The sequence below is a fragment of the Lissotriton vulgaris genome, chromosome 1_1, assembly GCF_964263255.1.
Source record: "Lissotriton vulgaris chromosome 1_1, aLisVul1.2, whole genome shotgun sequence".
NCBI lineage: Eukaryota > Metazoa > Chordata > Amphibia > Caudata > Salamandridae > Lissotriton > Lissotriton vulgaris.
The window spans coordinates 276,517,346-276,544,962 of NC_141685.1; the positions used below are offsets into that span (position 1 = coordinate 276,517,346).

The 27,617-nt window shown below is 44.9% G+C and overlaps 1 pseudogene; it reads left to right on the forward strand.

Moving 5' to 3' along the window:
- The first annotated feature begins 208 nt into the window (after positions 1-208).
- LOC147746922 (uncharacterized) overlaps positions 209-27,617 on the forward strand; it is a 63,710-nt pseudogene continuing 36,301 nt past the window's right edge.

The window sequence follows — 27,617 nt, forward strand, 5'->3', positions numbered from 1 at the left end:
TGAAACCTGACGCAGGTTTCATGTGGCGCAGGGCTTTACAACGTGACGCATCTGCCTAGATGCGTCACGTTGTAAATAGGTCGCAGGGATGCGCCACGTTTCCGCGCCGTTGCGTCACGCAACGGCGGCGTAAACGTGGCGCAAGTCTGTCATAAATCTGCCCCTTAAAACTTTAAAGAAGGCACTGCATGTAACTCCAAGATTCCCCATGGAGATTCGCCAAGCCAGAAAGCTGTATCAGGCAGCCATCAAATCTAGGAAATTACAACTGAAGAAAGAGGGCTGGTCGGCTCTGATTGTAGACTCAAAAAGTAAGGACAACACCGGTGTTTGGAAAGAAGTTAATGCCCCTTATTTGCAGAATAAAGAGACAGACGTCATAGATATAGCCATCAAGGGGGAAACCTGGATGAACCACTTTAAGCATTTTTACGATAAAGTGAACCCCCTGGACCCTGCAAATTCTATGACCGAGAAGATGGACGTTGATCATGAAAATAACCCACCCAGTGCATTCCCGTTAGGTATTACCTTTAATTGTGAGGAGGTTATCAAACCAATCAAAGAAAGCCCCCCAGGCAAAGCCCCCAGTCTGGACGGAGTCCCAATAGATGTCTACAAAGCTGAGATTGATCTTTGGGCTCCCTTGTTAACCAATGTCCTAAACAACGCTAATTATCATGGGTTCATACTGTCCTGGATCGAAGCAATAGTTGTCCCTATTTTTAAAAATGGAGACAGAAATGACCCCACCTGCTATCGGCCAATCTCCCTCCTTGACGCATTAATGAAGGTAGCAGGCGGTATAATTTTAAACAGGATCCAAACATGGGCAGAGGAGGGCGATACCATCTCAAATCTACAGTACGGATTTATAACGGGCAGAGGGACAACAGAGCAGGGATCAAACCTGGCCCTAGTTATATCCAAGTACACTCAGGCCAAAAAGTGAAACCTTTTTGTTACTTTTGTGGACCTGAGTTCCGCTTTTGACTGTGTGGACCATAAGAAATTATGGTCCACACTAACTGATATGGGCATTGACAATCAAATTCTCTTATTTATCAGGGAATTATACAGGGATGCAGGCGCTAGGGTACGCTGTGGCAGAAAGGGAGAGTGCTCAGGGAAGTTCCCCATTAGGAGGGGTATGAGACAGGGATGCATATTAGTACCCCTCCTCTTCCCCCTATACATAAACTCCATAGACGAACACCTTAGGGAGTCACAGTTTGACTATCCGAGTATTATGGGAACATCAGCTCCCTTATTTTTTTATGCTGATGATGCCGCTATCATGTCTCGAACCAGGGTTGGTTTACAGAGGGCTGTTCTGAAATTTACCAACTTTATGAGAGACAGAGGGCTTAAAGTTAATATGACGAAAACTTACACCATGGCTTGCGGTCCTGGGACTAATGGGCTCCCTGTCCAATTTTTCTTGATGGTCGGAGGATTGAGACTACGGATAAATCCTCCTACCTCGGAATAAATTTTGACAGGAGGGGAAATTGGCACGCAGCAGTGAGTGCCAGAAATTTAGCCTTCTCCCGGGCAGTAGGCACCCTCAAAAAGTTTGCGGCCAAACTAGGGGGCAGACCTGTGAAAGAACTGATCCTGATTTATAAGGCTAAATGCATTTCCACAGCCATATATGGGTCAGGTCTTTGGGGGATGGAAAATGCACAATTGATCCAACAAAAGCGAGAATCAGTTCCTTTGATATTTATTAGGGACCCCCAAATCAATACCCACCTACATTGCACATATTGAACTGGGTTTATCATATATCTCAGATTTTATCAAAATTGCACGCATTTTATTATGGCATAAGGTATGGGTCACCGCTGAGACATCGTTGAATAGAGACTTGATCTCCGATTGCCTCAATCTTGACGGAGTCAAGAACATTACATGGCTAGCTTACGTGGCCATCCAGCATGGAATTGGTGGCCAGAAAGTCATTGAAAAAAATGGCCTTAGATCACATAGTTAGCAAGAGGTGGGTCTTGGGAAAAGCCAAAAAATCAGTTATGGATTACCAGCAAATTACCATTAACGAAAGGCCTCAACTGTGTCTTTTAAATCAACCAAGTTGTTATGCCCGTATGTTATTGACCCGTTTTAGGTTTGGTACTTTTTTCCGCTTGACCACCTTTCCAGATTGTACCAATTTGTCAAGGTAGAATCTAATATGCCCATGTGACGAAATCTCTGTCCAATCAAATATTCATTGTATATTATTTTGTAAATTTTATACTGTACAAAGGTTTTTTTTCTGAAACCTATTTTAAGGGAGTGGGGGCATCGCACTTGTAGACTAGCATTTGTCAGGCAGCTACAGCTAGAAAAGGATTTTGTTACCTATGCTGTATCTAGCTTCTTAAAACTAGTAATCAAGTTCAGAAATTCAATGTAAATAACCATGAGAACTTACCTTTTTTTAGCCTTACCTGTTTTTATTGGAACAAATAATTTTTTTACTTTGCTGAATGTCATAATTGTACAATTTTATAATTAATGTGTTAGGCACTTTTAATGTCTGCTTTCATGATTTCAATTTTGAATATCAAATAAAGCCTTTTGAATTTGAATTTGAATTTGAAAATGGTTAGCATGGTTACAATTCCGTAAAAAACAAAAGGAGAAAGCATATTATAATGCTGGTGTACAGCACCTCCCTATATAGGAACTATGGGGCATATTACCAACAAGAAGCGATATTTATCGCTAAATAGGCTTAGCGATGATTTTTTTATCGCTGCCTATCGCTGGATATGTTAGCGGAGAAAACATGCTATTAGCAACGTTTTTCTCCATTGTGCTAAAATATCCAGCGACAGCGGCGAAATGCGTGAATATCGCTGAGAATACAGCGATATTCACGCATTAGCGACTAAATGCTCTTAGCCATGTTATCCACTTCCCATTGGATAACATGGCTAAGAACTGGTCTGGGCAGGTGTTAGTATTTGGAGATTTTCGCACTTAGCGCGAATATTTCCAACGCTACGCCTGCCTTGCTAATAGGTGATAGCGACGTTAGCGACTGCTTGCAGTCCCTAACTGGTTGGGTGCGCCCACTTTGCATGTCATTAGCGATAAACATCGCTGACATGCAAAGCAGGCCCCAAACTGCTTGCTATTGCCTAAAAGCTGTCGCTAACATCAGTTAGCGACCGCTTGCTAATAGGGCAATAGAATTATCACCGCTTAGCGGCTGAAAAACGGACGCTAAATCGGCGATAATTGCCTATCGCCCCCCCTTGGTAAAATGCCCCTATGTATTATAAACTAAAGAAGGTCTCTTAGGCTTGTTTTGGGGGACCCCATTACCTTTCCGCTCAGCTAGAGTATATAACATCTGGATCAGCATAAGCTCTCTGCATCCCTGGAAACGGAAATCTTCCAAGTGTGTGAAATCATGGCAAGTGTGGCATAATAAAAGCGCCAGAATCTTACTTTGCTCACAGCTGCCAAAATGTTGTGTCTAGAAAGCGTTACACGGACATGTCGAAAAACAGCTAACATGTTTTGATAACCTTGACGGCTTCAGCACTCACTGTTCAGACTAGGGGCACGATGTAAGTCTAGAGATGTCGAAAACAAACCTTTTCTCATGTGTAAACCTTTGTGAAGGCTAACGTACAAAAACAGCTCTGCAGTGTCTTGTGTAAAAGCAACAAATGGTAAAATGGCGTTTAAAGTTCTAATAAGCCATGTTAACATAACATGCATGCAAAAGCAGGCCTTGGGCCACACTACACCCTCCCCTGTTCGGGGAATGCACAATAAAGGGGGCAATATTCATAGAAAGCAGAGTTCAAGTTCGAATGAGACAGAACCAAGTTCAGGAATTTTGCCAAACTTGGAATTGGGAGTAAAAACCCGAATTAAAAAGCAACCAAGTCAGTGAAAACAATCACGGGTGGCCATGGTGTGAAAAAAGACTGCAAAAATTAAGAAAAATATTAAGGCATCAGAAAAAAAAAAATATTCACGAGTTCAGTACGTGTTTATGAAGCAGAAAAAAAAATTCACACTTCAATCCAACAGCCTATAAGCACCACATGTTGCCACTGCCTCCAATAGGAAGTCGTTATCATCATCCATGAACATTTCAGCCATCCAATTAAGTAATGGAAATGAACATACATGTTCTTCAATTGCCGGAACCTTTAGCACCATCAGAGGACAACTCAGGCTTACTTCAAGATAACTGCGCACCATAAAGTCATTGGCCGCAGTCCAATTGTTCCAATTGCATGGAACCCCATGAGCCGCTGCGCATGCCATAATCCCGAAACTAGAACAATCTATTTCATGAGCAACTAAGGGACTCATTAGTAGATTAAAATCAAGATCAGGAGACATCATGTTGCAGAGATACAAATACAGGGCCCATTCAAATCCACAATCCAGGCAATGGAAAACAGGTTGCATGCAAGTAAAGAAGGAAAATCGGAAGGATAAGCTATAAGCTATACTCAAAGTCGCCAGAGGTAGCGATCCATAGTATTCAAGCATCCGGTTATGCAGCTGGAGCAGCCGGGGCAGATCGTCGTGGGGCACAGGATGTGCATCCATTTTGGAGTAAACAAATTAACAGCAGTATTCCCGCTCCCAAAGCGAGAATTAACCGCATCGCTGCTGCTTGAATTCTCCTCCTGTGCTGAACAATGCAGAACAGGGTGTTGTCGTGACGGAACCATTCCGTCATCAGCACAGCTCAACCGTGACTGATGACGGAATGGTTCCGTCACCAGCATCGAAGGGGTTAACAAGAGACCGCCGAAGACACTCAAAAAAATCGAATGAAAAAATGCAGGGATCACACCAAATATAGTTTGGAATGAGGTCACAAGGCCAGAATTTACTACTTTAAAAAAGTGGGCCCGGCTCGTTGTTGACGAGGCAATTAAGATTGTGTGAATCAAAGCACCGAAATGCAGGGGCAGGTCAAAGCACCGAAATGCAGGGGCAGGTCAAGGGATATACCTCAGTACGAGTGTTTGCAACGTGAAGGACGAATGTTTCACGCGCAGATGTAAGGGCGACTTCTTTCTGGGACAAAAGAGCTCTTATTCAACTCATCTTGTTGAACTCTGCTTTCAAGGTTGGAATAGAAGGTCAGATGGAAATATGGAGCCTCCCATGTGGAGGAGGAAACAGGACATTTTTACAGCAAACTACACGTTGGGATACCGTAACAATATCAGGAATTCCCACTAGCCTACCACAGCAATCTATATTATTTAATAACAAATAACTACCGTTTGCAAGCATAGTGAAAGTCCGTGTAATAGCTGGGATTGGGGTGTCTTTCAAGACACATGCAAGATTCGGTGCCTGTACATTACAAGAGCCATGCAATTGTAGATTTCTACAGACTAAGGAATGATCTGGTGTGGATGTGCAATCTTCACCTTTTAAATAATCTTCCTTTCCTTCTCTTAAGCAACAATATGCAAATGAGAGATTCCAAACTTCATGAAGATAAGCACCTCCTAAAGGTTCAAATCTACCTGTGGCATAGCGTTTCATACAGGATTCAAATTTAAACAGGGGAAAAGGTAAAGTTATTAACCCATGGATGAGCCAAACTGCCGAATTGGACTAAGCCACTGAAAATGGTAACAGCTCCAGTTTCTCAATATGCAGCAGTGAAAACGAGGCATCTTTCTTTGACATGAATTGTTGCATGACTGTCAAATTAAAGGGCAAAAATAATGAGGACATGTTCATGTAATCCCAATGTTTTACAAAAATGGGGTAACCCTGTGTCCCTCACAACCTGGGTAAGCGTGATTAACAACAAAAATGGTTTTGTCGGGTGGTTGCAAGAATTACTTTTAAGGAAGGCTGAAATAGCTCAGAACACAAAAGCACACCTCTCTGAGAACAAAGGGGCATATTACCAAGCAATAGCGATAATTATCGCTATTGCTTGGTTAGAGACAAAAATTTACCGCTGAGCTGCGGCAATTTTTATCGCAGATAAACCTTGGTATTACCAAGGTTTATCGCAAATGAGATAAAAATCGGCAGCAATGCATGAATATCGCTGAAAAGTCAGCGATATTCATGCATTACTGAGCTAATGCTCTTAGCCATGTTATCCACCTACCATTGGATAACATGGCTAAGAACTGCTCAGTGCAGGTGTTAGCTTTTGGAGATAGTCGCGCTTAGCGCGAATATCTTCAAAAGTTGGTAATAGGAGATAGCGATGTTAGCGACTGTTTCCAGTCGCTAACATCTTGGCACGCCCACTTTGCATGTCATTAGTGATAAATATCACTGACATGCAAAGTGGGGCCCAAGATGGTCGCTATCTCCTACTAGCTGTCTCTAACTGGTGTTAGCGACAGCTAGGTATTAGGGAGATCATTTTATCTCCGCTTTCTTGGCTTTTAAAGCCAAAAAAGCGGAGATAAACCCCATTGATAATATGCCCGAACGTTTTTTATAATTAAAACAAAGAACACAATTCCGTATTGGTTACGAGATGCTTAAAACGTGTGATTAGTGACTGTGGTGAACAAAGTGACTAGTGCATTGCATATAGTGACACTTATATACAGATTTTTACAATTGAACCGGGGGGGGGGAGAGCGGGGGCCAGGGGTGTTTTCTTTCGTTGGACGGCCAGTATTACAAAGTTAGTTTTCCAAGGAAATAGGTGGTTAATGTCCAAGTTCCTGGAGGTATCTTAGCCAAGTATGAGCGTCGACGTTTCGACCCTATTGCGCCCCAATTGGTGGTCGCGGCGGGTCTTTATCAAGACAAGGGGTTGGAAGGGCCTGGAAAGGAAGGGAAAGGTATCAGAGAGGTGTTGATAATCATCGTCATGAATGACAGGGGGAAGTAGAAATTACTTACATGGGGGTCTGGTAGGGTGGGAATTGACTCCGGAGGGAAGCCCGTCGGTCAACCTAGATGGAAAGGGGGTTAAGACCTGATCAATATTGAGAGGTCTGATGGAGGATATGCAATATTTAAAAGTGCCTAGGTGATTTACGCGGAGTGCTAAAAGGCAATTACGCGAGTGCTGGATGTGCCTAGGTGATTTAGGTACCCAAAATAGTTACGCTGGTGAGTCATCTGCGCAGCAGTTGGACCGGCAGAAGGCTGGCTTACCCTCGGTATTGCGAACTATGGTAGTAACGCTGGCGGTCAAAGCGATGTCAGAGCGCCATCCGAGCTGTAATGGTAATGCTCGAGCAGAAAGAATGAGCCCGGGAAACTCAGGGACGTTAAGTATGCTCGTTGCTGGGCAACGCGGGTCAGTGGTTCTGACGCGCCATGGCTGGCCCAATCAAACTGGGGGCGTAGGACTGGGAGAAGTGAGGCTCATCTCCTCGAGGACGCATGCTACGTCGGTTGCCAAGCAACTTTGTTATGCACCATGACTGGCCCATGCTATGGATCGTGTCAGACGTCACGGGGTACTAGTAGGGGAACCAAATTAAAACATTTAAAACACGATTTCAAGGTTAGCAATTGCAGTAATTCAAAGATTTCACATTTACATTCGCAAGAACCAACATACAGAAATGCATCGTTCAAGGGAGATTTGAAAAGGGGTTCATGTTAAGTCCAAATGAACAGTTTTAAAAGAGATTCATATATCAAGGTTATAGTAAGCCCATTTGTTTGGAAATCTCCTCATGTTCATTCAATCCATGACTCACAGAGTTAAGGATGTGGATCCATTTACACTCCTTTCTATTCAGAGCAGTGGACAAAGAACCCCCTCTTGGGTTTGCATTAATTTTCTCCAAGATGCGCCAACGCAAACTGTCAGGATCATGATTTTGAGTTACTGTGTTATTGTGTTATTTGTTTTTATTATAAAAAACTTTGGGGCATATTATCAAGGGGGTTTATCTCTGCTTTTTTGGTTTAAAAGCCAAGAAAGCGGAGATAAAATTATCTCCCTATTACCTAGCTGTCGCTAACACCAGTTAGCGACAGCTAGTAGGAGATAGCGACCATCTTGGGCCCCACTTTGCATGTCAGTGATATTTATCACTAATGACATGCAAAGTGGGCGTGCCAAGATGTTAGCGACTGGAAACAGTCGCTAACATCGCTATCTCCTATTACCAACTTTTGGAGATGTTCGCGCTAAGCGCGAATATCTCCAAAAGCTAACACCTGCCCTGAGCAGTTCTTAGCCATGTTATCCAATGGGAGGTGGATAACATGGCTAAGAGCATTAGCTCGGTAATGCATGAATATCGCTGACTTTTCAGCGATATTCATGCATTGCGGCCGATTTTTATCGCATTTGCGATAAACCTTGGTAGTACCAAGGTTTATTTGCGATAAAAATCGCCGCAGCTCAGCGGTAAAATTTTGTCTCTAACCAAGCAATAGCGATAATTATCGCTATTGCTTGGTAATATGCCCCTTTGTTCTCAGAGAGGTGTGTTTTTGTGTTCTGAGCTATGTCAGCCTTCCTTAAAAATAATTCTTGCTACCACCCGACAGAACCATTTTTGTTGTTAATCATGTAATCCCAAGGCACCCTATCAGATTTTAACGTTTGAAGAGTCCATGCAAACTGCATAACAGAACGCAACTGATTTTGCCCATGGTACCAAACAGAAACATCTTCTTGCACAATATTGACAACAGATGAAACAATATTATCTAACGTGTAAATGCGGGAAGAAAGGATGTTAATGCTATTATCTACAATGGCAAGCACTTTTTCTAAATTAGCCTGATCAATAGCTCTAAGCCGAGAAGCAGCTTCAATTTGGGAAAGTTTCCAAACCTCGTTGTATGCAGCACTAGCAGCCTGTCCCGACGTTGTCCGGGTATGAATTGCTGCCGGCCAGTAGTATATTGTTTTGTATGATTTCGTTTTGATAGCATTTCTTATCTGTGACAGGCCTGTGAAACGCTCCGATTCACAGTGCACCGCTGATGCACTTAAGAGTGCGCATTCAGTAGTGTGTGAACTCGAGTTTCCCTACTTTATTTTTCCTTGCAATATTATATAGCGCGAACTCGACAACATGGTATGAGAACAATTTACATTACAGAACAACACATTAATTTGTGGTAGGCACTGGGAGATAAAGCAATTTGCCTGGAATCACAGGATGTTGACCTGATGCCGAGATTCGAACTTAGCTCCCCAGCTCTAAAGGTCGCAACTCTAGAACTTGTGGCGGGAGGTGTGTCTAAAAGTGTATGTCGGTGCTGGCCATCAATGAGAGAGACCTGTGCATTTTTCAAATCGGTGGTGAAAAAATATGAGTATGTTGCTGGAGATGTGGGCCGCCGTGCCACCAATGTACTTACCGGGGGAGGGTAAACACCCATTATTCTGCAACTTTCTTTCCGCAGACCATCACTCCGCATACTTTCATTATGAAAGTACCATGACTCCGCAATGCCATTATAACGCATGGCATTACATTTTATATGCTTTTACCACGCATACATTTTCAACGAAATGCATGAATGGTAAAAGCATGTTTTTTTTTAATGTTTGGATAAGGTAAGTATGAGTATAGGGGTATATGTTTTGGGGTACTGAGGTAAATGTTTTTGGGTGTTTGGGTATTTTAAGGGTTCAGATATAGTTTTGGGTTATGGGGTACAGGGGTAAGTTTAGCGTTTAGGGATAGGTATGGGTTTTGGGGTACAGGCATGGGTTTTGGGGTATAGGGGTTTTTTAGGGTTCAGGGTGCGGGGGCGGGATTTGATCACTATCTTATCACTCTTGATCTAAACCCCGTTCTGGTCGACTGAACCTTTATTGCCTGTCATTGAGGGAAGAAAGTGCATCTCTTACCAGGTTAGTTCAATCAATAATGGACTCGGCTCGGAGAAACCACAGACTACTTCTAAGTTTAAAGATTTATTACAAAGTCAAGGTTAACTGCAAGTACAGACATCTCAAAATGAGATTCAAAAGATATACGGGCACAACTACATACATGTGCTCTCTAAAAGCCCTCAGGCGAGCAAAGAATACAACTAGGACTAATTCTAAAATCAAAAGGGCTGCAAGCATAGACACATATTGTGATCTCTCCGTCATTTACAGCAGGAGTGAAAGGTTTCAGGTTAGGCTGTCCCTACCCTGCTCTGGATGGTATCCCTACTTAACAGAATCCCGACCTATCAAAAGGTGTCAGCTGTGAATGACTTCCTAGGAAGGTCACCCACTCTTAGTCTCTTGGTGAAAACCTATGATCTCCAGTCATGACCCCTCTCTGCCTACCCATCCACTCTCTAAAGGGTCCTCAGGCATCTGCTCTAACTCCACCCAGGGGTGCTGACCCTAATACAAAACCCCAATTACAATGGAAACGCCCTCTAAAGACGCCCTTCACGTGATGTTGATTCTGGCTTTTTCCATGATGATCTTCCTCTGGGCCTCGTGCGTTAGAGTTGACCTTGCTTCTCAGACTCTTCTCCGGCCCGCCGATACCCCTCAAACATTCCTGAACCCTCCTCCATGTCTGTACCAGTCTCTTGAACAGAACTCTATTCATTTAATGCTTATTTGGATCCCCCCTTGCACCCGCAGACAGACATCTGCAGCTAGGATCCCAATTCTCATAAACTTCTAACAGAAGTTTGCAACTTATTTCTCGGCACAGCTCGACTTGTACCAGCACGTGCAAATCAGAAACTCTTTGAACATTTCAGGCCTGCAACATTTCTCGCAGAGGTTTATACTCTTCAAATCCTTTCGTAAATCAACATAGCATGTAAATACTTCATTCTTGGATTATAAAACACGTCTATAGAATATATATCTAATGAATAAACAAATCATCATAACATTAGTGCAATCCATGTCTATGCAAATGAATACCTTTCCCAAACCCTTTCAGCTCTGGCCATGGGCCTATTCCGTTCTGTGCTTTGCAGCATGTCATTCTTCCATTAGCAGCTACATAACATGGATCAAGATTAATCACGTCTAATAAGGTTATACATTTTCCACACGTTTCTGCATTAGTCCCACTTCTATATAAAATCTCTAGATTAACCACGCATTACGAAATATAAGTGAATATATTTTCAGCACTCATAGCATTTCTCTTATGATTTGTGCGTACTACTTGTAACATTGGTGTACTCATACATTTTGTTCAGTTTGCGCTCTCTCAGTTCCCCCCTTTGATGACCTCTCGGGGTCATCACTAAGATTTAAACTGAACTAATGGCTATTGCCCCTCGTTTCTGCGTTTCTAGAGCCCTCAGACTCCGGTACTGATTGTCTTGCATTGCAGCCAATCTCTGTAGCTGCTCTCTCCTGGATCTCTCCAATCTATTTGATCTATACCATTGGTATGACCTCACCAATCCCCACAACATGATCACACAGATCACTATTATGATGATAGGTTTCAGCACATACCATACAAAACTCTTCCCTAGGTTGGCGAACCAACCTCCAACTTCGCCCATTCCATGGCCCACCTTTTCCCAGACATTTACTTTAGTCAGGTCTTCGATCTCCTTGTGAATATTAGTTATATTCATAATAACTTTCTCAAGAGGTTTTGAATTGTCTGCAATGTAAGTGCAACATTCCTGGACCTTCAAAGCCTTACAGACTCCGCCTTCTTTTGCTAGCAGGACGTCTAACGCAAGACGGTTCTGAAGCACCATGGCCCTTATCGATTGCATCTCTCCTTCCACCAGCATTAAGGATCTAGCAGTGCTGGCGGACAATCTGTCCACGACTGTTGCCAGTCTCCTAATTTTGACATCATTGAGGATCAGTCCTAAAAGAGGAAATGCAGCTCCAAATACATCCCCAACCATTTCTGCATCTCCTAGGTCTCTTCTCCCTCTTGCTGAGGCCTTGCCCTCTATGATCTCTAAGTCTTGGGCATGGTATATTTTGGGGAAGACAATTGCCAAGTAACATGATCCATACCAGTTATCAGGTAGTCTCACGTAGGCATTTCTTCCACATACAAAATATACATTTGGAATCACTTGCATTCCTTTCAAGAAATCTTTAGTGTAATATTCTAATCTAAAAGCATGTTCACAACTGACTTTCCCTACAAATACATTTTCGTAGTACGTTTTGCTTCGGTGAAGGCATAACTTCCCTCTCTGTGTGCGATCCAAGGCTATTGGACCACTACTACCCTTCCTCTTATGTGCCTTCTCTTCCTCGGTCCAATCTGTTTTCCATTGTCCTGATTTTTTCAAAATCTTTTGCCTTCTGTATCGATCATCCACTTGCCCTATGAACTTCTTCTCGACTTCTGACACCTTGCATGTCAGGTTATTTCTGCGGGCATGTGACGTATCTAAGGTATCCCAAGGAATGAAGAACTTTGCCAATCTGTCTTCACTCTTCCAGTAGTCCCATTTATTCATTTGCTTGTAATTTGGGACTTCTGGTAACACTGAGTCGTAGTTAGAGAAGTAATACTCAAAACTATCTCTTCCATAAAATATGCTAAGCAATAAGCTACATGTAATGCCATAAGTCAGCGGGAGGTGATGATATCTAATGCCTTCATCTACAGATGCAGGCAGTTGCATGCAGACGTAACAATCTTTGACCTCCATGGCATCCACATATTCATACAAAAGTTTGGCATAAGCATTTGACCTAAAGTCGCCTTGGGACTCATCCATGGGTAACCTACGGGCCTCTGCTGCTAATAACGCTTTCTCCTGTATGGTTTCCCCCTCCTTACCAGCAACAGTGGGTTTTGGTGTCACTACAGACTTCTCGTCTGATACCCTTGCCTCACTCTCATGTCCCATTACATATGATACAGTAACTACTAAAGCTATTAGAAGTATCACTCCTACTATTAGTGTGCCTATTATACATTTGGCTCTACGATTCGGGCTACCGGCCTCCATTTCGTCAGACAGTATGATTCTTTCCTTCTATTTCAACACAAAGTTCTTTTCTCTTTATTCCTCTACAGTCTCTCTTGTTTCTTTCAGTCTTTAGAACCACACAATTGGAAGCTGGCAATCTCCTTTTGCAAAGTCTTTTAAGTCTTTAACACAGACAACCCTAGCCCTTCTCCGTCCACTTATAGGAAAGGTCCCTAAGTTTCTCTGCTTCCTGGGCGCTAGGTAATCTTCTTTTTCTTGTTTATTTACAAAGTCCTTTAAGCATCTACGATGAGGCTCGGGCCTGTGGCTTGAACAGCATAATTCAATATTTCCAGACGAAGAATGTGCTCTTCATGGCTTGTTATCTTTGTTCCAAAGTCGGGGAATTGCAATTCGGTGAAAAACATGTGCTTTAACTTGCTTAGGCGGGGAGGGTTGGGGAGTGTGAACGTTAGTGACCCTTCTGCTTCCACTCCGGGCACTAACAGCTGTACTTCCACTGTAATGATGGGTTCAGAGCTGGTCACCAGCACCGCTCTGATCCTCCCTGTCGCTCGTTCCCAAGACATTTGTCGCCAGATATGTCCACTCAGGAGTGGTGTATCTTCTGCTATGCACACGTACTCTTCTTGACCTTCTTAGGTCTGGTGCTTCAGAGCCCTGAGCACCTTCTTCCGGGTCTGAGTCCTCGGATATTGGAGGAAGGGTTCTCTCTGGAGTCGACCTCAGGCTTGAACTCCTTCTTTGCGGCCAGTTGGCTTCTCCACGCCTTACCCTTCTGCTCCTTGTCCTTCTGCTTTGCTCTCGCTCTCTTTCAGCCTGGTCAGTGTCTGATTCGTACTCCCAGCTACTTTCTCCTTCTGTAGCGTCGTCTGTTTCGCTGTTGTACTGACCGTCCTCAGCCTGGTCAGACTCGTTCCCAGCTTCTTCTGGCACCTCTACAGCTTGGCTGGCCCCCTCTATGGCTTCTCGGTCCGCAGCTGGACTTCCATCCGAGAGAGGAGCTGTTTCTTCCAGAGGTGCTGGAACCCTCCGCGTATGAGACGTGTGGATCCAGTTGGGCAGGCCTCCCACCTTCACAGCAGTGTTCGTGATCAGGATGATCTGGTAGGGCCCACGCCAACAAACATCTAGGCAGCTTCTTCTTACGTGCTTCTTGACAAGCACCCAAACGCCAGGACACAGGTCATTTATTTTATTTTATTTTACGTAGTTTATAGAGCGCGCAGCTACCCCCGAAGGGGTGTCCCGGCGCTAAAATCCTGAGTCACCAAGGGAAAGGGGGAGTAAAGCAGGGAAAGCAATGGAGTGACTAAAGTCCGGAGAAGAGCCAGGTTTTGAGTTTGGCTCGGAAGATGGATTCAGAGGGACAGAATCTCAGCTCAATTGGAAGGGAGTTCCACAATTTGGCAGAAATGACACTGAACCCTCTGCCACCAGTTCTAGATAATCTAAAACGGGGCGAGATCAGGAGGCGGAGGTCATTAGATCTCAGGGATCTGGTGGAGCGGGATATCGAAACCCGTTTTTTCAGATAGTTAGGTCCGCAGTCGTTGACGGCTCGATAGGTGAGGGTGAGGACCTTGAACTGAATGCGGCTAGCCACTGGAAGCCAGTGGAGTTCCCTCCGGTAAGCAGAAACAGATTGGCGGTACGGGATGTTACCGATCAGTCTGGCTGCAGCATTCTGGACGATCTGCAGCCGGCCTATCAGGTACTGGGGGGCACCAGCATAGAGGCTATTGGCATAGTCCAAGTGGGACGTGATGAGGGCTTGGGTGACTGTACGGCGGGAATCCAGGGGGAGATAGGGGAGAATTTTTCTGATCATGCGCAACTTCAGGAAGCAGGCAGAGGTGACTTTATTAACCTGGGTTTTGCATGACAGGGAGTCGTCAAACTGGAGACCTAGATTCCGAGCCGAGTGAACGGGGGACGGGGCGGGATCAAGCGCCGTGGGCCACCACCAAGAGGAGGGGATGGAGGTTCTCTGATTAAAAAACAGTACCTCCGTTTTGTCTGCATTCAATCTGAGGTGATTCGCGGTCATCCAGACACTGATGTTGTTGAGGCATTGGCGAAAATTGACGAATGCGGAGTCCGAGTGGTCCCTGAAGGAGAACACCAACTGTGTGTCGTCAGCGTAAGAGACCACCCTGACTCCGTAGGACTCCACAACGTCGGCCAAGGGGGCAAGATAGACGTTGAAGAACAGGGGGCTGAGAGCGGAGCCTTGCGGCACCCCGCATGACAGAGGTTTTTTCTCTGACTTGAAGGGACGCAACAGTACCCTCTGACTTCTAGACGAGAGGAAGGACTCGATCCAGCTGAAGGCAGTGCCACCAATGCCTATCTGCTTAAGTCGGTCAAGGAGGATAGGGTGAGAGACCGTATCGAAAGCTGCGGACAGGTCGAGGAGGACCAGCATGGCCTCCTCGCCCCTGTCCACGCATTCTCGGATTGTTTCGGATACTTCCAGCAGGGCCGTCTCAGTGCTGAATCCGGCTCTGAATCCGGATTGTGATCCATGCAGCAGAGAATGATTTTCTAGGTATTCCGTGAGTTGCAGCTGCACGGCTTTTTCCAGAACTTTGGCGGGTTTAGGGAGAAGGGAAATGGGACGATAGTTAGCAAAAACAGTGGGATCAGCGTCCGCTTTTTTTAGAATGGGGATCACCAGGACCTCCTTCCAGGTGGTAGGGAAGAAGCCATGGTGAAGGGAAGCATTCCAGATGGAGAGGAAGGGGCAGGCGAGTGAAGGCGCCAGTTCTCCCATGATTTTTGCGGGGACAGGATCGGTGGGGGCGCCGGATTTGCAGTGGATAAGTAGTCTGATAGCCTCGTCCTGGTTAAGTTTGTTAAATGAAAGAAAGGACGGTGATTCTGGGGGACTAGTGGGAAAAGGCAAGGTGGCAAGCCCTGTGGGGAAGGAGACACAAAGTTTGTTAATCTTTTCGAGGAAGTAGTCTGAGAGTCCCTCGCAAAGAGCCTGACTCGCGGTGTTCTGAGGAGCCCTGGCCGGAGGGTTAATAAAATCTTTAACAATGCTAAAGAGGGTTTTGGATGAGTTTTTGGCTTTATTAATTTGAGAGGCAAAGTGGTCTTTCATCGCGCTTTTTTTTTGTTTAAGGAATTTTTTCAGGGCAGTTCTATATAGGAGTTTGGCTTCGAGGTCGTAGTTTAATCTCCACTTGCGTTCGAGGGCCTTGCATCTGCTTTTCTCCTCGCGGAGGGAGGTGGAAAACCAGGGAGCAGAGGGTCGCGACCTAGTGGAGGTGATGATTTTCTGGGGGGCGATAGAATTAATCGCATCAACGAGGGTAATATTCAGCCTAGAAACGTTTTCATCAATGTCCGAGGAGAGGTACTCCGACTGAAAATGGAATAACGGGTCCAAGGTGGCACATGTAACCTTGTGCCACTTTCTTCCCAACTCCTTCCTTGGGGCCATAGGGGCAGATTTTCGTCCCAGGGCAAGAGAGAAGGGGATGAGGTAATGATCAGTCCAAGTAAGAGGGAGGGGTGGGAGGACAGTGATATGTGGGAAATTGGCGAATATGAGGTCCAGAGTGTGACCAGCCACATGAGTGGGACCTACGACTAATTGCTTGAGATTGAGGCTATCCATAGTTTCCAACAGGTTGGTTGCCTTCACACAGAGCGGGTTGTCTATGTGGAGGTTAAAATTGCCCAGGACAATGAAATATTGGTGTTTGAGAGATAGGTCAGCCAGTTGGTGGACGAGGGCAGTGAGAGAGGGGGAGGTGGCGGGGGGGGATTATAGACTAATGTGCCAGCCAGGATAACTGCCTGTAATGGCTGGATTTTCTGAGTAGGTGGGATCAGCCCCTAGGGGCCCCTCCAACCCAGCCAGAACGTACTCACCTTCCCTCCTCAGGACTAACTATCCAGGCACCTGGTACCTACCTGAGGATGGGGAACTCACAATATACAAGCTCATATTATTAAAAACACCACTAAATCTATAGGGATACTAAGAATACTCACTGATTACTAGGGATATCCATACCCTACACCACACTTATTCACATCAGTTGGTCTCGCGGCCACCCTGACCCAGACCGTTCTACCCTAGGGCAGATATGACACACAATCCGGTGCGTCTACACATGGGCCTGCAGAACCCAATGCTCCCTTTTCCAAACTGTTCACAATCCTGCGAAACTACACGCCAGTATCCTCCCTGGCGTTCTCACTTATTCAAGCCACAATCCAGTGGGTATAAGCGTTGGTCTCCCACCCAACGTTCTCACTAACGCCGCATATCAACGACGACCACATTCCTATGAACACCTATACATATATATATATATATTGGGAAGTCTCTTCACTAAGGGTCTGCTACTACAATATTAGGAGTTAGCCAATTAATATCGTGTATTCCCTATTCTCGGCATCATAGGTCCACTCACTCCCTATTTATGTGATCACCACTTACCTGATTGGGATTACTCATCCATTCACGTACCTAGTAACTACCTAGGAGCTTTGTTCACCTGGATTGAACAAGAATACAAGGGGACACGTGCCAGTTTTCTACAAACTGGGGGTTGTTTTATTACAACAATATAAACATTTACACAGATCTGACAAAGACTATAGGTAGAACACACCGCTGAAAGAGAAAAGATTAAACATAACAATAGCCTAGGGAATAAGGACAAGATTAAGATGCAAGTGTAAAGTAAACTAATGTGATGAAAACAATATCACCTGATTAGTGTGAAGTCTTGTTCTAGCTGTCATCTGGGTTCCTCTCTCGTCTGTGCCTTGGCTCATCTCAGACTCCCTCTCTCTCCTGCACTCTTGGGTACACCTCTGCGCTGATCGCTCTGTCTCTGGACTCCTCTCCCCCACACGAACTGTCTCCACCTTCTATCTTCAATCTTAATGGTTCCTGCCGCTCTGATCACCGTTCATTCCACTAGCTTATTCACTCTGTCTCTGCGCCAATGTCCAATTAACTCCATCTGCTCCCATAGGTTAGTCCACGATCTCTCCTCCGTCTCTTCTAAAAGGCATTACTTCAGACTCCAGCTATTCACACCTCCTCCTGATAAGCAACTGCTTCTGACTGCTTCCTTCAGTTCCAGCTCACTATTCAACTCAGCTCTTCTCCAGCTTGAACCCTCTCTCTCTCTGCCAACTCCACTCCACTGCTTTTCACTCCTCCACCTTAACACGACCCTCTGGCTTCGCCACCTTCACTCGACTCCCTCTCTGCTTGACTCTCTGGCTGACTGACTGACTCCGCCTCTGCACTTCACTGATATAGAATGCTGTTTCCTCATGGAAAGTTCCAGCCAGCAGCTTCCTCCCACCAATCCCATGCACCAGGCTCCTTGCGCTAGACGCTCCCACAGTGACCAGTCTGCTTGTTTCGTCTAGAGACCTGAGCCCGGGAACAATTCCTGATTAGATTCAGCTCTGGCCGGTTCTCTCCGGTCCGCTTAGGGCGAACAACAGTTATAACTATAAACTTTGCCTTTGCCCTGAAAAGCCTCTCAGCTTCATCAAGATGGAGTCCCTCTAGCTCTAGGCCTGTAGGCCTGAAAGGGGTGAAATGCTCCTTAGCTCTGTCAGAATACCTACATAAACCATACCAATGTGTCTAATATGTCAAAGCCAATAGGCAATAGACAGGTTAAAGTCAAGAATAAAGGCATATTAAGCAGCTATCCTCTTCTAGATCTGGAAAAAAGGGCTTAAAAGGGCCAACACAGGCTATGAATACCTATACTAGATGCGAGCAAGATTAATGATCTATATCACTGCTAAATAAAGCCAAAAACTCTGCCATTACATTGCACCCCTAGATCCTTATCTTGCGAGCATCAGTAAACAACAACAACCATCTAAACAAACATCAACATAATCTATCCAACATAGGCTAAAAATACCTATCCTAGATGTGAGCAAGATTAAGATCTATATCACTGCTAAATAAAGCCCAAAAAACTCTGCCATCCACCCTTAGATCCTTATCTTGCGAACATCATATAAACAATAACATCCAGATAAACAAACATCAACACAATCTATCAACAAATCAAAACCTAAAAAACTCCCTAAAAACAATGACAACTCAAGGAAATTCCACCTGAAACTCAATTGTAGGGAATAGAAACCTAAAAACAAATCAAAGCACCCTTGACTTGAATGCCGAAACATATCTGAGATTGGATCTGATAACAACAGAAACTAACCAAAGCATCCTCAAACTAAATGTGCCTCAACTTCTAATGATAACTGGTGAAATCTAGTGATGTAGGGACTTATGTGTTGAATGAAAACAGCAAGGGGCCTAAATGGGGCCTACTTCGGACAATTTAAGCCTAAATGAGGCCTACCTACTATTGTCAACTTAAGAACTAAATGTGTTTCAACTCCTAATGAGAAAACAACAAAGGGCCTAAATGAGCCCTACGTACTATAGGCAACTTAAGCTAATGATGACTCATGAAACTATTGGTGTAGGGGCTTGTTTGTAAGATGAAAATAACAATGGGCCTAAATGAGGCCTACCTACTGACATTTGTCAATTTAAAGTAAAATCTGAGAAGTAGACATGGTCAAGGTTTGGGCAAACATTAATACATAACCATAACAATCCAAAATTTAAGGTAACCACCCTTTTATCAATCAAGGTGAAAATGTAAGAACAGTAAAAAAAAAAAAAAACAACCCCATTTCTACAAGATAGCTGGTGTAACACCAAGCTTAGAACAACAAAACAACCATTTTAAATCACACTGTGGAACACATGTGTGCATCACCATCCAAAAAAAAAGTCCTTCATTGGCAAAAACTGTTTTGAAGAAAACAGAAAAACTATAATAGGTGACATGTTTTTTTCTTTAAAAGTGGGGCCTGCTTGTCCAAGGGATTATTCATCAAATCCTTTTATAATTCTGTCACAAATAAAACATGTTTGTGTTTTTTTTTTTTTTAAAGTGGGGCCTGCTCGTAGTGATGTCAACAAAAAAATGCAGGCCAAGGAATTATGTAACTCAGTCCAAATTCTTCAGTGTAGGCCACCACCCTGCATCCTCGGTATCCGGACACTTCCTCCGATGCGGCCATCCATCACCCTTCCGGTCTGGTCTGGTCTGGTCTGGTTCCATCATCCAAAAACAATAAACTAAAATAAAAACATGAAAGTAAAAAGCTAAAACAAGAAAAGAAGTGGAAGGGGGAGGGACCCACGCACAACCACAACTTCAGCAATCCTAGAAACAAGAGAACAAGTATCATTATTCTTGCAAAATAGAATTTTCCATTTAAAAAGCACCCCGGGTGCCTTTCATTATTGAAAAGAAAATATCCTAATTAATTAAAAACATTCAAAATTTAACTTTTAATAACATTACGCAGGGCCTAACATACCCTAATCCTCACTAAGCCAGCCCCTCCCTTCAGAGCAGGAGCCATGCTACAGTATGAAGCTACTTGAAACACTGCCATATGATGAGCCTCTCTAAGCCAGCCCCTCCCTTAAATAAACAAGCCATCCACGGAAGAAAATTGGATTGTAGCCAATCATAACGAACAGGGACGTGATCGAAACCTGCAGAGCAAAGGGAAAAAAAACTCGTCTGCACAAACCAGCTGGTCTGCCAAGGTCGACAAACAAATACCTTTGCCTGTTCTCAGGCCTAATTGTGATAACCAACGAAAGCTAGCATTTAAAAAAAAACAATTCTGTTACAGTGTACTGCCAATTAAAAGCTCCAATTTCTAAAAATACTTTTGTCTAACTAATTCAGCTAAAGGCAAGACATTTAAAATATGGGCACTTATTTAGAAAGGGGCAACTAACTTTTGCACACAAGATTATACATTCTGCATTTGGGAAAAAAAACGAATTAACATGGTCCATTGTCAGCTGCTGAAAGAGAAATAATTTGTAAAACAACATGAAATGCAGATACATTTCAACATTGTATTTAATTTAAGGTTTTGCTGACACATTTATAAAAGAATACATTTTAATTTACATTTGGGAAAATAATAATGTTACATTTTAACATTTTTTTTCTTTCAAAGGCACATGGTTGCCTTCCACTAATTAAAAGCACATGTTACCATGCACTGTCGGGCAAGATTGATTATTCTCAACCTGTAATCATTGCAACCAACACATTCCTGTCTAGATGGAAAACCCTCAAAGAAATAATTAATGAAAACAGCCCGTAGCATGCATTCTAACGGGCCATCTTTTTAACATTTCACTCATTTTAAAAGAACACAGCTCTCTCCGTAATCCGACTGGTTGATTTATAACCACATCAGTTCCAAGGCAAACCCACACAAATTCGTAGACGCATTTCAAAAAGAATGTGAAATGAACAGAACCCTTCGCAAAACACAAGATGGTACCTTTCCGTCAAGAAACTGACAAAGCACATAGGCAGACCAAGGAATCAAAAAAAGTCAAAATCAAACCATCAAATAATCCACTGACTTTTATAGTCAGGTCAGATAACCATGCATGTTGACAGCATGTAAAAAATAAAGACTGCCATCTCAACTCAAGATATTAACCCTTTGGCAGCTCAAGCAGAATAATTTCCCAACGACTGCAGATACATGGGAAAATCATGAACACATTTCTTCACGTTTACAGATGACACGTACACATATTTTCAAAACGTTATCCCCAAGCACCCGAGAGAGATCCAGCTCTCTCCTGCCTAACGTAATGATAACATGCCCTGTCCAAGCCATGACCACATGGCGCTATTCACAAGCCATATTTACAAGACAAACTTTTCACAAACAACATTTCCAAGGCACAATGCACAAGGAACACAGCAGATTAACATGAGAACATGCACCTCACAAGCCACATTAATATGGCGCTATTCACAAGCCATATTTACAAGGAGCTATATTCAAAGAACTTCACAAATCATATTACAATGAACACATTTCACATTGCACAGCATAAGCAGATGCAGCAAGCAATTTAATGGGCAATTTAAAAGCATTTTTTACACACATTTATACAATTGGACCATCACAAAGATGTAACTGGCTTCCTCATGTAATGCCATTCTTCAACTCTGACAGTTTAAACACCAAGATGAAACCCATTCCTTCCACCCTGAATAAACCAAATGCCATGATGTAATGCAATCTCCTCACGCTGCAACCGTTCAATCCCATAGGTCTAACAGGCTACCTAAACTGCAACATTACGCCAGATGGAACCAGCGTTCAGGGCACTCCCTCAGAACACATGGGAAACAATCTAAGCACATGGCCAGGCACACAGGATTCGTAAGATGATGACTACGCCAAAATGTAATGGCTGGATTTTCTGAGTAGGTGGGATCAGCCCCTAGGGGCCCCTCCAACCCAGCCAGAACGTACTCACCTTCCCTCCTCAGGACTAACTATCCAGGCACCTGGTACCTACCTGAGGATGGGGAACTCGCAATATACAAGCTCATATTATTAAAAACACCACTAAATCTATAGGGATACTAAGAATACTCACTGATTACTAGGGATATCCATACCCTACACCACACTTATTCACATCAGTTGGTCTCGCGGCCACCCTGACCCAGACCGTTCTACCCTAGGGCAGATATGACACACAATCCGGTGCGTCTACACATGGGCCTGCAGAACCCAATGCTCCCTTTTCCAAACTGTTCACAATCCTGCGAAACTACACGCCAGTATCCTCCCTGGCGTTCTCACTTATTCAAGCCACAATCCAGTGGGTATAAGCGTTGGTCTCCCACCCAACGTTCTCACTAACGCCGCATATCAACGACGACCACATTCCTATGAACACCTATACATATATATATATATATATTGGGAAGTCTCTTCACAAAGGGTCTGCTACTACAGTATTAGGAGTTAGCCAATTAATATCGTGTATTCCCTATTCTCGGCATCATAGGTCCACTCACTCCCTATTTATGTGATCACCACTTACCTGATTGGGATTACTCATCCATTCACGTACCTAGTAACTACCTAGGAGCTTTGTTCACCTGGATTGAACAAGAATACAAGGGGACACGTGCCAGTTTTCTACAAACTGGGGGTTGTTTTATTACAACAATATAAACATTTACACAGATCTGACAAAGACTATAGGTAGAACACACCGCTGAAAGAGAAAAGATTAAACATAACAATAGCCTAGGGAATAAGGACAAGATTAAGATGCAAGTGTAAAGTAAACTAATGTGATGAAAACAATATCACCTGATTAGTGTGAAGTCTTGTTCTAGCTGTCATCTGGGTTCCTCTCTCGTCTGTGCCTTGGCTCATCTCAGACTCCCTCTCTCTCCTGCACTCTTGGGTACACCTCTGCGCTGATCGCTCTGTCTCTGGACTCCTCTCCCCCACACGAACTGTCTCCACCTTCTATCTTCAATCTTAATGGTTCCTGCCGCTCTGATCACCGTTCATTCCACTAGCTTATTCACTCTGTCTCTGCGCCAATGTCCAATTAACTCCATCTGCTCCCATAGGTTAGTCCACGATCTCTCCTCCGTCTCTTCTAAAAGGCATTACTTCAGACTCCAGCTATTCACACCTCCTCCTGATAAGCAACTGCTTCTGACTGCTTCCTTCAGTTCCAGCTCACTATTCAACTCAGCTCTTCTCCAGCTTGAACCCTCTCTCTCTCTGCCAACTCCACTCCACTGCTTTTCACTCCTCCACCTTAACACGACCCTCTGGCTTCGCCACCTTCACTCGACTCCCTCTCTGCTTGACTCTCTGGCTGACTGACTGACTCCGCCTCTGCACTTCACTGATATAGAATGCTGTTTCCTCATGGAAAGTTCCAGCCAGCAGCTTCCTCCCACCAATCCCATGCACCAGGCTCCTTGCGCTAGACGCTCCCACAGTGACCAGTCTGCTTGTTTCGTCTAGAGACCTGAGCCCGGGAACAATTCCTGATTAGATTCAGCTCTGGCCGGTTCTCTCCGGTCCGCTTAGGGCGAACAACAGTTATAACTATAAACTTTGCCTTTGCCCTGAAAAGCCTCTCAGCTTCATCAAGATGGAGTCCCTCTAGCTCTAGGCCTGTAGGCCTGAAAGGGGTGAAATGCTCCTTAGCTCTGTCAGAATACCTACATAAACCATACCAATGTGTCTAATATGTCAAAGCCAATAGGCAATAGACAGGTTAAAGTCAAGAATAAAGGCATATTAAGCAGCTATCCTCTTCTAGATCTGGAAAAAAGGGCTTAAAAGGGCCAACACAGGCTATGAATACCTATACTAGATGCGAGCAAGATTAATGATCTATATCACTGCTAAATAAAGCCAAAAACTCTGCCATTACACTGCCGCAGAGTCAGAAATGGAGAAGTACATGGCTTCAATTATACCAATGTTAGTGAGTTTGGTAAAAGTCAGCTGGAGAAGGGATTTAAAAATGACGGCTAGACCGCCTCCAGACTTACCACCAGCCCGGTTCAAGCATTTTATATCATATCCTGGGGGAATAGCCAGATAGATATCCGGAGAGGAGGAGTCTGTGATCCAAGACTCGGTGAGGAAGAGAATATCCCATTCATCAGAAGAGATGGACATCCAGATGTCATTGGCATGCCGGGGAAGAGAACGGCAATTGATCAAACCAGCTTTCAGGGTGCGCTGATTAGAGGAGGGTAGCTGTAACGGGGGACGTGTGGAGAGACAAGGTTGGCAGGGCGGAAGAGTGAAATTGCATTGCGGGCAATGGTAATGAGCGGCCTCCAGGTGGTTTGGGATGCAGCGAGTGCTGGTCAAGCAAGGGCGCGTATTAAGTAGGTGAAGTTGGGTATTGGTCCAACATGTGCGGACGGGGCTAGTGGAAGAGGCAGGGGAACTGGCCCTGGGCCCGGTCCAGGCCCGGACGGGCCCAGACGGGCTTGCCTTTGGCGCGCCTTCGGCGCGTTGCCGGCGCGCCCGCTGCGCCCGTCCGCTGCGCTTCCTAGCAAGACACATATTTTTATGTCGGTGTGAAAGGATTCATGGGGGTGTGGCCAGCTGAGGTGGGCGTGTCCGCAGTGGCGCCTCGCCCTCAGTGATGGCGAAATGGAGCGTTCGTTGCAGCGCTAGGAGCGCTGTTTCAGTGCACAGGGAAGTGGTTTTAAAAGCACGAGGTATCACACAACAATATTTTTAAAAAAGCAGATTCACTTCCGGCTTCCGCCTCAGGAGACTCACGGATTAAAGTGACGCGCTTTCCAGCTGCAAAAAACTTAATAGTGACAGAAGGGGGCGTGGCCAGCTGAGGTGGGCGTGTCCGCCGTGGCGCCTCGCCCTCAGTGATGGCGAAATGGAGCGTTCGTTGCAGCGCTAGGAGCGCTGTTTCAGTGCACAGGGAAGTGGTTTTAAAAGCACAAGGTATCACACAACAATATTTTTAAAAAAGCAGATTCACTCCCGGCTTCCGCCTCAGGAGACTCACGGATTAAAGTGACGCGCTTTCCAGCTGCGCGCACTTTATAGTGACAGAAGGGGGCGTGGCCAGCTGAGGTGGGCGTGTCCGCCGTGGCGCCTCGCCCTCAGTGATGGCGAAATGGAGCGTTCGTTGCAGCGCTAGGAGCGCTGTTTCAGTGCACAGGGAAGTGGTTTTAAAAGCACAAGGTATCACACAACAATATTTTTAAAAAAGCAGATTCACTCCCGGCTTCCGCCTCAGGAGACTCACGGATTAAAGTGACGCGCTTTCCAGCTGCGCGCACTTTATAGTGACAGAAGGGGGCGTGGCCAGCTGAGGTGGGCGTGTCCGCCGTGGCGCCTCGCCCTCAGTGAGTCATGGCACAGGTCCTGGCACGACGGAACCTGGGCAGCCTGCACCTGAAGGGACACAGAATGAATGGCATCAGACAGACCCTTACAATAGTCGCGGATCATATCATCTGTGATATTCAATAGTGCAGCAGTTGGTACAGATGGCAATCTCATTGCCCTCCCCATTAACACCTCGTGAGGTGACAGTCCCGTTCTTCTGTCTGGGGTACTACGGATGCTCATAAGGACCAATGGCAGCGCATCAGGCCAACTCAGGGACGTTGATGAACACATTTTGGCAATTCGGGCCTTGATGGTGCTGTTTATCTGCTCTACAATTCCTGAAGCTTCTGGTCGGTAACTACAATGCAATTTCTGATCTATGTTCAGGGCCGCACAAATCATCTTCACAAGCTCGCTGTTGAAATGTGTTCCCCTCTCTGATTCCAAAGAGGCCGGTACCCCGAAGCGCGGAATGAGTTCCCTGAGCAATAACTTAGCTACTGTGAGGGTGTCACACCTGCGTGTAGGGTATGCCTCGACCCATCTGGAAAATATGCAAACAACCACCAGGACATAACGAAGACGGTTGCATCTTGGCATTTCGATGAAGTCTATTTGCATTCTATTGAATGGACCTCCGGACGTCCCTAAGTGGCTTAATGCAACTGGTGTTCTTTTTCCTACGTTCAGCTGCTGACAGGTCACACAACGCTGGCACACTGCTTCTGCTGCTACTCTGAACTTAGGGTTGTACCAGGTTTGTCTGAATACTCTCAGCATAGCGTCTCTTCCTAGGTGTACTGGACCATGGATCTGTCTAGCCATTGGGCTCACCATCTCATTTGGTAATACTGCCCTTCCATCCGCTGAAACCCAGAAATGCGCCTCGCCTATCACACATCCTGCAGTTTCCCATGTTTGCTTTTCAAAATCGGGTGCATTTTCTTGCATGCATTTTAGCTCGTCCCAGGTGTCTACAGTTTCCAATATCATGGCTAATTCAGTTCTTACATTTTTTCCGCCCACTTCCACCTCCGTGAAAGAGTACCCTTGTTCTGCACAGTATCTTGCGACTTCGTCGGCATATCTATTGCCTTGTGACACGAAGTCCATATTCCTGGTGTGGGCGGTACATTTTACAACTGCAATACCTGCCGGACATTGCAAAGCTTCTAACAGCAAACGTACAAACTCTCCATTACGAATGGGAGAGCCTGAAGAAGTCATGTAACCTCTTTGAGACCATAACTGCCCGTAATCATGAACTACCCCATAACCGTATTGGCTGTCGGTGTATATGGTGACTCGAATTTGGTTGCTTGCCAGGCAGGCACGCGTCAATGCAATAATTTCGGCTACCTGAGCGGAGTGTACTCCTTCCAGACATGCAGCTTCCACAACTCCAGTAATTGTACAAACAGCATAAGCTGCTCTCAACTGCCCAACTTCGTCTCTTACACATGAGCCATCGACAAAGAAAACTTCATCGGGGTCAGTCAGTGGCTCATCCACGATATCGGGTCTCGGTTTGGTGCATAGTTCAGTCACATCGAGGCAATCATGGTCTGTACATACATCATCATCAATGTCACCTGGGAGTGGCATCAAGGTAGCAGGGTTCAAAACAGAGCATCTCTTGAGGGTCACGTTCTCTGCAGCAAGAATGACTTGCTCATAGCGCGTGAGTCTGCTATTGGTCAGATGCTGTGTTTTGGTCCTGGTCATCAACAGTTCTACAGAATGTGGCACATACACCTCTAACGGGTGTCCCATAACTATGTTTTCACAACGTTCGATGCTGACACCTGTTGCAGCAACGGATTTGAGACATCCGGGCAACGCTGCGGCTACTGGGTCTAAGGTAGCCGAAAAGTAGGCAACTGGTCTACGGGCATTCCCATGGATTTGGACCAACACAGACAAAGCACAACCCTCTCTTTCACAACAATAAAGCAAGAATGTTTTATCGTAATCAGGCA